The sequence below is a fragment of the Lissotriton vulgaris genome, chromosome 2_2 (genome assembly GCF_964263255.1).
Source record: "Lissotriton vulgaris chromosome 2_2, aLisVul1.2, whole genome shotgun sequence".
Lineage (NCBI taxonomy): Eukaryota > Metazoa > Chordata > Amphibia > Caudata > Salamandridae > Lissotriton > Lissotriton vulgaris.
In genome coordinates this window covers 106,320,766-106,331,036 of record NC_141688.1, presented here as the reverse complement: position 1 = coordinate 106,331,036, position 10,271 = coordinate 106,320,766, and the positions used below count along the sequence as shown (strand labels likewise).

At 51.1% G+C, this 10,271-nt stretch overlaps 1 pseudogene; it reads left to right on the top strand.

Moving 5' to 3' along the window:
* The first annotated feature begins 211 nt into the window (after positions 1–211).
* On the top strand, positions 212–2,018 carry LOC147729099 (uncharacterized; annotated as a pseudogene).
* Positions 2,019–10,271: the final 8,253 nt, after the last annotated feature.

Sequence of the window (10,271 nt, the reverse complement as noted above, 5' to 3'; positions counted from 1 at the left end):
TCACGCCCCTGCCCTGGGGTGCTTTTAGCAAATTAGCTCCTGTGACCAGAACTTGTTGTTTCTGTCCCTCTTTGCAACACAAGGGCTCTCTTCTCTTTTTGCACAGCAGTCGCCTGACCATGAAAATGTTGTCTCTCATTATTTTCTCAACAGTGCGCAACCGGTTTCTACGTTCTTTTATTTTTTATTAATCTAGTTTGCGCAGAACAACATGCCCTGCAGAATAAAGACGGCAGAAGGTTATGTGCTGGAAAACAAAGATTTCATGGTTGAAGAAGTGCGCGGGCAAAAGATGTTAATTTGCAGGTTTTGCAGAGTGACTGTCCCAATAGTAACTGGGAAGACTGCAAGCCGAGTTGCTGAACATCTTATCACCAAGACCCACTTGAAATTGAAAGAGCCACCGAATAGCGACAGCCGATGCCAGATGTCTCTTGCTGAGACAATGACACGCTTCAAAAGAAAACAGGAGGAAGAAAAGGATGTGGCACATGAATTTGTACGTGCCCTGGTGCAATCTGGAACCAGCTTACACCAAGCCGATGGACCGATTGGGCATCTGTTCCGCAAGCGTGCACCAGCATGCAAAACATTACTGAAAGCAACACAAATGTATGAGAAATACCTACCAGAGGTGCTCCTTGCAGATATTGAACATATTTCAGAGCTACTCCAAGGTGATGTAAAGATCTCTGTTATCATTGATGAAACCCCAGATATGCGTGGCAACCAAGCAGTGGCAGTGCTAATTACATTTTGTGATGCAAAAAATGGATGGTACATACGTACCATCATGGCAGATCTAGATGCACTGGAAACATGCAATGCAGTGTCACTTGGAATGCTGCTGCAGAGAGTTCTTACCAAGTTCAACAAAGATTGGAGTGATATTGTTTGCATTTTCAGCGATTCAGCTACGTATATGAAAAAGTTATGTGATGACCTGTCAAAAGCAATACCTGAGCTGAAGTGTTTCCCTGTAAGAGATCCTTGCCACTTGCTAGATGGTATGCTGAAAGCATCTTTACAATCTTCTGAGCTAATGAAGAATGCTATTGATTTTGTAGTCCATTCAGGTGCACTGTTCCGTTATGCGCGGGAACTAAAACGCAAATATTTCTCATTTTGTGTTTTGTGTGGCAGCAAAGAAAGAGTCATCCCAACTGTGTCATTTAGTCGGTGGTTCTCAGTCCTAGAGGCTGTGAATGCAATATCATCAATGTGACGACCGCTTATTGAATTGTTGCTTAGTGATGATGCAAAAGGCAAGAAATGTGAGGATCTTCAGGTGCATATTGATAGCGATGTCAAAAAAAGTACACTGTGCTGCATTCTTAGATTTTTACAGAAGAATATGACTGCTGTAGTGGACATAATAGAAAAACTAGAGTCAGAAAACACCCTTGTCTACCAAGTGTTCAGCATCATTGGTGTAGATGTCAAACATCTCCTTGAGAGTAGGCTGGGCGACACTTTTAGTGACTTTGGCTCTGCAACATGTTCCCTGTTAGAATGCTTGCCACTTGGTAAGCAGAGAAGTGTTGAGGAACAATTCAGGACATTTTATTTTACAATGCATGAGAAATGGCTAGCTATGATGCACAGAAATGTCCCTTCACCAACCATGGCGTTTGAAGTCAATGAAGCCTCACTCAGCACAGGTGATAGATCCCTTCCGTAAAGGGGAATTTTCTCCAGACTTCGAAAAGTACAGCTTCATTTTTGACCGTTTTGATACCTCTGAGGGCATATGCACCCAGTTTAACACATATGTTGCAGAACCTGGCCCAGAGAATGTCAACCTTGAGGTGCACCAGTATTGGCATGGAAAGCTACGTCAGTGGCCAGAGTTGGCAAATTGTGTACTGGCTGTTTTTGCGTTGCCAGTCTCAAGTGCCAATGTCGAGAGGGCCTTTTCACAAATAAAAGTGTACATGGGGAGGAAAGAGAGAGCGCGAATGACCAAAGAATCACTGAAGAAATATTGTATGGTGTACTACTATAAATTTGACTTGTAAAAATGTATTTAGACCTCATATACACTGTACGTACACTGTCTATATACCATGCACCAATGAAGAAAGGAAGCAATAATAAAAACAAAGCATTCCATAAACACCGGTAAAATACTGTTTCAGTTATTTTTTATGGCACGAAAATGAGTAACCACTGAAAAGCACAGTTTTTTTGAGGTATTTAAATCAGTGGAAAACACTGAAAAAGCACTACCAGAAATTACCAAAAATAGAAACTGAAAACAGGAAAACCTAGGTATAACTGCTAACAAAGGAATACCATGAGTTCTGGTATATATAGCAGCAAAGACTGTACACAAAGAAGTGCAGTCCTCTAACTGTGGTGTAATCCCCATGGGCAAACAGATTGTTAACATTCTGTGTTTTTCAAATGGTGTTGTATTTGGGAGTACTGCCTCTAACTGGGTTATTTTCTGAGCTACCCAGAAAGGAATTTGTTCACATTTTTGTGAGCACTGTGGTAATGTTTGTGGAGTAATAGTGCTCTGTGTAAGAGCTGCAGTAGGTTTAACTACAGTAGGTTGGACCGCTGGTGTCCTTAAGACGAAGTGTGTTATGTTTCTGTAGAGTTTTATCAACTCTTTGAGTTGAACAAGTATTTCATCACCTGGCATTGTGTCAATGTCTGGATGTGGTGCATAGGTCGCTAATATTGCCCATGTTGCTCCTGGTCTTCCTTAAGGACCAAGACTTGCTCTTGTTCTCATATGGGGTAGGGTGTCATTAACCCCTTCGCCATGAGGGTAATTCCCCGGAGGTGCGGGGGGAGGAGGGCCGTGCGTGGTGCTGGTGATGAGCTCATCTCGTCACGCTGCGCAGTGGCGCTGTGCTTCGTCATGACCATGCCCGTTTCCATGGAACGCTCAGCACTGCAGGGGAATTATCCCTGTGTAGGCGTTCCGCTGCAGTAATGACGAGCTCAGCTCGTCATGAGCACAGTGCCACTGTGCCTCATGATGAGCTGAACTTGTCATGAGCACCCAAGGTGTTAAACCAGAAATTATGTCCCTGGAAAGTAAGCGGAATCTCAGTCTCCTCAAACGGAGTGTAAGCCGCTGGTACTTCTTCAGGTTTGTAATAATGAAAAGTATTTGTTACAGCATCTGCTTCTGGGAATATAACCCAGGAGTAAAATACCTCTGTTTTGAAATATTTGTGTGCCTCTATCATGAATTTTACTACACCTCCTCTGGGTGCCAACCCATGTTTGAGTAGTATGACTGTAAGAGTTGGTCTTACTTTGGGTGCAATATGTATTGCATCTGCTTCTTCCTCTTCATCGGGAAGTGGTTGCTATAGTGGGTTTAGTTCTCTGTTCTCGACAGACATTGTGTTTAAGACATGGAATAACGGTCAAGGAAATTAAGAAAAGGTTTTATGCACAATTTTGGGAATATTCCTTCAAGCTTGATTAACCAACAGCTAATACATAGGATATCTCGCCTACTCAGAGGTGGCAATTTTTTTTCCCACATACTCCATACATCTCTAGGTTTTGGGAGTAGGGTCTCTGAGAATAAGCACGACTGAGCTACTCAGATTCTACTGTTGAGTAAGTGTGCCATGTATAAATTGATCAATCAGAGTACGTGTAAAGCGCGCTACTTACCTGTGAGGGTCTCAAGGTGCTGAGGGGGGAGAGGGGGTGCCGCTACTGCTTGAAGAGCCAGGTCTTGAGGAGTCTTCTAAAGGCTTGTAGGTCTTGGGTCTGCCGTAGGTGGGTAGGGAGGGTGTTCCAGGTCTTGGCGGCGAGGTAGGAGAAGGATCTGCCGATGGATGTCATTTGTTGGATGCGGGGGACAGCGGCGAGGGCAAGGTTGGCGGGGCGGAGCTGGCGGGTAGGGGTGTAGAAGGTGAGTCTGCTGTTCAAGTAGGCTGGTCCGGCGTTGTGGAGTGCTTTGTGTGCGTGGGTGAGGAGCTTGAAGGTCATCCTCTTGTTGACGGGGATCCAGTGCAGGTCTCTCAGGTGGGGTATGATGTGGCTGTGGTGGGGGATGTCAAGGATCATACGTGCTAAGACATTCGGGATGCGTTGCAGTCAGCTCAGGAGCTTGGCCGACGTTCCTGCGTAAAGGGCGTTGCCGTAGTCCAGCCTGCTGCTGACGAGTGCCTGGGTGAATGTTCTTCTAGTTTCGGTGGGGATCACCTTGAAGATCCTGCAGTGCATTCGGAGGATGTTGAAGCAGGATGAAAAGACGGCGTTGACCTTCTTAGTCATGGAGAGGGTGGAGTTGAGGATGAATCCTAGGTTGCGTGCATGGTCGGTGGGTGTCTGTGCTGTTCCCAGTGTGGTCGGCCACCAGGAGTCGTTCCAGGCTGAGGGAGTGGGCCAGAGGATGAGGAACTCGTCTTGGCCAAGTTCAGCTTCAGACAGCTGCTCCTCATCCAGTCGGCGACGGCCTTCATTCCCTCGTGGAAGTTGGTTTTGGCGGTGTGTGGGTCCTTGGTGAGGGAGAGAATGAGCTTGGTGTCGGTGTAGAAGATGATGTTGAGGCCGTAATGGTGGGCCACTTGAGCGAGGGGGGTCATGTAGATGTTGAACAGCGTCGGGCTGAGGGATGAGCCCTGGGGGACGCTGCAGATGATGTCTGTGGCTTCGGATCGGAATGGTGGGAGGCGGACGCTCTGGGTTCTGCCGGAGAGGAAGGACATGGTTCAGTCAAGGGCCTTCTCTTGGATTCCGGCTTCTAGGAGGCGTGTCGTTAGAGTGTGATGGCAGACCGTGTCGAAGGTGGCTGACAGGTCCAGGAGGATGAGGGCTGATGTTTCGCCGTTGTCTAGTTGGCGCCTGATGTCGTCTGTGGCAGCGATGAGGGCCGTCTCGGTGCTGTGGTTTCGTCTGAATCCGGACTGAGATGGGTCCAAGATGTTGTTGTCTTCGAGGTGGCGGGCCAATTGCATGTTGACGATTTTCTCGATGACCTTCGCCGGGAACGAGTCTGACGGAGATCCTGAGTGGATGGAGTTCATGACCTTGCGTGTCTCGTCGTCGTTGACGTTGGACCAGGAGGTTAGGCGGAGGGCGCTGGTGGTGTTCACAGGGGAGGTGGAGTCTGGTGTAGTCTGGGTGGTCGTGGTGTTGAAGCTGTTGTGGATGTCAGCGATCTTGCGGTGGATGAAGATGGCTAGTGAGTCGCACTGTTCTTGTGAGGGCGGTATGTCGGTGTTGGCACTGGGGTTGGAGAGTTCCTTTACGATGCAGAAGAGCTCTTTGCTGTCGTGTGCGTTGTTATCCAAACGGTCTTTGAAGGAGGATCTCTTGGCTCTCTGGGAGAGGTGAAGTGGACCTCTTGTAGAGTGTACTTTGATTGATTGATAGATTGGGAAAAACCCACCCCCAGCATGGAACTAGGTGAAAGGTTTAGTCAATAAAAGGCTACAGTCCTTATAAGGCGTTATGTCCTTACAAGGCCGTCTGTCCTTATTTGGAGTTATGTCCTAAAAAGGCTCGTTCATATGAAATGACCGGGAGATGATGTAGGGAAAGTGTACGATGTTTCCTAGACCTATGAAATATAACATAGCGCTTTACCTTCAGCCATGTTAAGGTAAAGCGCGGGTGCTGAGATTGTTGAAAAAGTAAAGAAATAGTTTTTTTAAATTTGTTTACTTTTGCTACAATCGCGGCACCCTTGCTTTACTTTACCATAGTTAACTCCATGAACGTGGTTGGAATTCCCCCGCCGTGCGGGGGAATTCCACGTGTATGCGGTTCGGACGGCCGGGCGCACTTGCCCACCGTGACGTCGGATGGCTTGGGGCCGTCTGATGCATGGAAAGGGTTAATGGTAAAGCACGGGTGCCGCGATTGCTGCAAAACTAAAGAAATAGAAAAACAAACCTATTTCTTTTCAGCAATCGCAGCACCCGCCAGTTACAGTACGAGCACGTAGCTAACTTTTAGTCCCGATAAGTGCAACTTATCGGGTGATTGACTTATGTAGGTTATCACCTTGGTTTGATGGCCAGGTTAAAGTTGATGTAAAGTTTGTACTTCTCAAACTCTTTGCGTGACACGCAATGCCGGACAAACCATTTACTCGGGACCAGCCCATATACCCTGCAGTGCCCACTCCTCTCGGGCCCACGCAGGTGCCTCGCGAGGCAGTGCACTGTTGTGTGTGTGTGTGTGTGTGTGTGTGTGTGTGTGTGTGTGTGTGTGTGTGTGTGTGGGGGGGGGGGGGGGAGCGGGGGGGCTCTGGCTGTACAGTGCGCCGAGGCTGGGTGGTGGCGTGGATGGACTGTAGCAGGCAGCTCAGATTCAGGGCTCCAGTTCCAGGAATTTAAGCATAGCGGACCGGTAAGTTTCTTAGAAGTGGCAAAAAAAACATACCTGAAACATTGTATTCCAAAGAGGCAGCATGCAGTGTTTTTCTTGTTGATGCACTGTGAAGTGTGTGCCGGTAAAAGCGCTACGAGACCAAGTTATTGGCAGGTGCACATTATTACAAGTATAACAACAGTGTTTGCAGCATTAACCGACCTATCAAAGGCTGAGCCTTCCACGCCTCTCACGTGTTTGAGAATCAAAGTGCGATTCTCTATCTCTCCTATTCTGTTTATTTCCGGACTTTCAGCTCCCCAACTCCCGGAGAACAACAGTAGAACGGTCTACCCCGCCATAGGGCAATGCTTCTGATTCTGTTATGTTTGGTTATCTCATTCATTGGATGGTATTTATGTCTCACACACGAGTAAAGCAAACTCAGAAGTAAGGAGCATTCGGGGCCGCTGCAGGCGCTCTGATCGGGTGGGACCAGATTCTCGAGGCCTTCGTTAGTGACAGATTAACCCTTTTCATCCAGTAGATAATTGGTCACCTTGGGGGTGATCGGACACATTAATCCTGCGCATGCCATTTGAACTTTCCTGTAGACCTCATTCGTGTCACTCACTCACTGAAACCAATTGAGTCTCATTACCTCCTTGTTAGTCTTCCTCGCCACATGACTTACATAGTGAGCTTCAGCTCCACACCAGAACCCTCCAAAGCAAAAAGTCAGCCTCCTATGCCTCCCATCCCTTCCCAAGATGGCCGACCCCTTACCACCTGACCTCTATAAGAGGCGGGCCGGCCCAACCCATCAGCCTGTTTTTTTTGTTCTGCGCGTCATTTCTCTCCAGATGCGTCTTCAGGTAAGTGGTGCCTGCACTAACTGGTGCCTGGGTCTCGGGTTGGAGGTCCTGCTCTAGCGGACCCTAGGATCTTGGACTCTTCCCCCCCTTCCCCCGGTGTGTTTATTGCCGGTTGAGCTCTGCTCCTGCGAGCCGTGGGTTTTCCATGGGGGGGTAGCCGGGGTACTGTTTGGTCGGGAGGCCGGCGCTCTGCCGTGCCTCCGCTGTGCCCTTTGTACTGTGCCTGGTTGTTGCCGCCCGCCTGCCTTTCATTGCACTGCGGCGGGTGGTGACTGTGTTTATTTGTATATTTCCCTGCACCTTGTCTCGCCGCCCAGCTTCCCCTCGTGGCGCTACGGTGGGCGGCGGCTCGGCTTTCTTTTTTCCCTTACTTGCAGGGTGTACTGCCGTCGGGGTGTGCTCCAGCACGGCCCGCCTTCCCTTGGGTGGCGGCGGCTGTGTTCTGCCTCGCTGAGTGCCCACTCGTCCTGCTCTCGCTTCCCGCCTGCCCTTCGGGGCGTTGAGGCGGGCGGCTGTGCTGCACGCTGATTGTGCGGTCCACGTTCAGCTGCCGGGGGTCTCTGTTGGTATCTAGTGGCGCACCCATGGCATACTCATGTTTCGCAGATTTTTTACTTGCTTCCCGGCACGTCCCTGATTCCTTGGACTTGTTAGGGGTGGGGGTGGGGGTGGAGCTCTCCCTGCTCGGAGCGGCTCCTGGCTCCCCTGGGCTTACCTGCTTTTCGCTGGCTTCCACGCTGGGCCTCTCCTGTGAGTTTTCTTGGGGGGGGTGCCCTTTTCGGCAGCGTTCTTGTCTGTCCTCCGGGGGCGGCTCTGGCCTCGTCTGGCTTCATGCTGCTTTCCCTCCGGGGCTTGTTTTGCTGTCGCTGTGCGTTATTAGCTCTATCCCTTGGACGGACGGCTGTTGGGCTCGGTGTGCTGAGTCCTCCTGCCTCTGCTGTGCCTCCGTTTTCTGTGAGTCTTCTCCCGGTCCGTGCAGGGGCGCGTTCAGCGGGGGCAGGTGCTGCTTCTTGCCCGCTTGGCTGTTGCTCTTGCATCTTGTGGCCTGACGTGTCTCCCACTGTGTCTCTGGTCCTTCGTTTGGGTCTTGCTGATGTTTGTTCGGCCACGTTTGTTTCCATTCCTTTGTCGCGCATGCGCGCTTCACTGTTCTCGGGGTGGAGGTGGTGTCCTTCCGACTTGCGCAACCGACCTCGGGCTGGGGTTCCTGGTTCGTCTCGTCTACATCACTCATCCCTCCGCTGGTTCTGGGTGGCTCTCTTGTTGGCTATCTCCTTGGGGTGTGTGCAGTGTCCTGTGCTTTCACGTATTTGCCGCTGTCAGGTCAGATTTGGGGGAACTCCCCTCGTTTTGGTTGTTGTTTTCCTTCTTCTTTTCTGGTGGTGCCGGGCCTGCTGGGTGTGGGTGCTGTTTATGGGGCGCTTGGTTTGCTGGCTCAGTGGTCTGCTGCATCCACTACGGTGTGCCTGTTTACTCGTGGTCACGGGCTCAGCTCCTGGCGGGTTCTCTCTGCCTTTCATCCTTCTGGGGTCGATGTTATGTGTCCCTTTGGGTTTGGTTGCAATGTTCGTCTGTTGGCGCTTTGCATGTGCAGGGGTCTGTTTTTTTTTCTGGACATCTCTTTGTTTTGGTGCTGTGGTTTCTGCTCCTTGAGTTGTCGTTCAGACGCCCTTCTGTGCTCTGCCTGGCCCTGATTTGGGCCTTCCGGATGTTTTCCTCCTCTGGTTTGCTTCTCTGTTGACCTCTGGCGGGTCCCATTGGGTTCTTCTCTCCGCCTTTCGCAGGGTCCTCTGTTGCCTTGGGTACCGTTGCCACGTTCGATTCTTTGGGTCGGGTTTGGTGGCTCAATGGACTGGTGCTTCTGCTGTAGGGGCCTGTGTTGGCCCCCATGGTCACGGGTTCGTATCCCTGCGTGTCCTCTCTGCCCATCTTCCGTCTTGGGTTGGTGTGATAGGTGCCTTCGTGTGGGGTCACATCTATTTTCTGTTCTGTGCCTAGGTGCCCGTGGCTGTGCGCGTGCGCTTTCCGCTTGCACGTGTGGTGTTTGCGGTTCTATACTCCCGAATTTTTGGTTCGTGTTTTCTGGGGTTGAATTTCTGCTCCTGTGTTTCCGCTGATAGATGGTGGCGCATGTGACGTTGGGTTGCTGGGCCTCGGCTTCTTTGTTGCTGTAGTGTCCCTGTCTCCTCCCTCCCTTTCGGGTTTTGGGCCTGTGGTCCTTTCGTCATGTGGACTCCTGTTCCAGCCGTTGTTGTGCTGTCCCGGTCAGTTCCTTGGTGGTCATCCTCGGGGGTGGGGTTCCAGGGGCTGTGGGCTGGCACATGTCTAGTGTGGACTGGCTGCTAATAAGGTGGACACCTATCCGCCCGTCTCTGGGCTGCGTCTGTGGGGCTCCTTGGGTGTCTTTTCTGGCTGTCCCTGCTTCTGGCTGGCTCGCTGTCTAGGCAGGCAGCTCCTGCGCCCCTTTCCAGTTGGTTTTCTGCTGTCCCATGCTTCTCGCCTTCTGGGGTCGGAGTTTGTTGTGGTCCTTCTGTTGCCTCCCCTCTCGTCCTGGGTGGCACGGCTCTTTGGCTCCTGCCCTCTGCCTGCCTGCTCCGGTAGTCGGTTCTTGGACTCCCCTGCTCCTGTTCATGGGGCTGTGGCTCTTTGGTTGCTCTGCTTGGTCCGGGGGTGTGGCGCCCCTCTCTGGTGGGGTGTGCGTTCTTCCCTTTTTTGTTGCGGGTGGCTTTTGGCGGTCTAGCTGGTCCTTCTGTGTCGAGTTGCCTTGGTGGGGCCTTCCTCGGGTCGTGTTTTGGTCTGGTCCTTCCAAGTTTCTTTTTGCCCCCAGCCCTTCCCGCTCTGTCTCCTGGTGCGGCTGGGTTCCTCCTTCCCGTGTGTTGGTGGTGCCTTCCTGGGGGCATGCTTGGGTTCCCGGTCTGTGCTGGGTCGGTGGTTTTCCCTGTGGGCATTTTTTCCCGTCTGGCTTCTGTTTGCCGTTCCTTGGTTTCTCTGGGGGTTTTTTCCCCTGCCTTGCTGGGGCTTGTTGGTTGCCTTTCTGGTGGGTTTGTCCCCTGCCTCGTGCTCCGGGGTGTGTGCAGGGTTCGCCCCTGCTGTCTATTG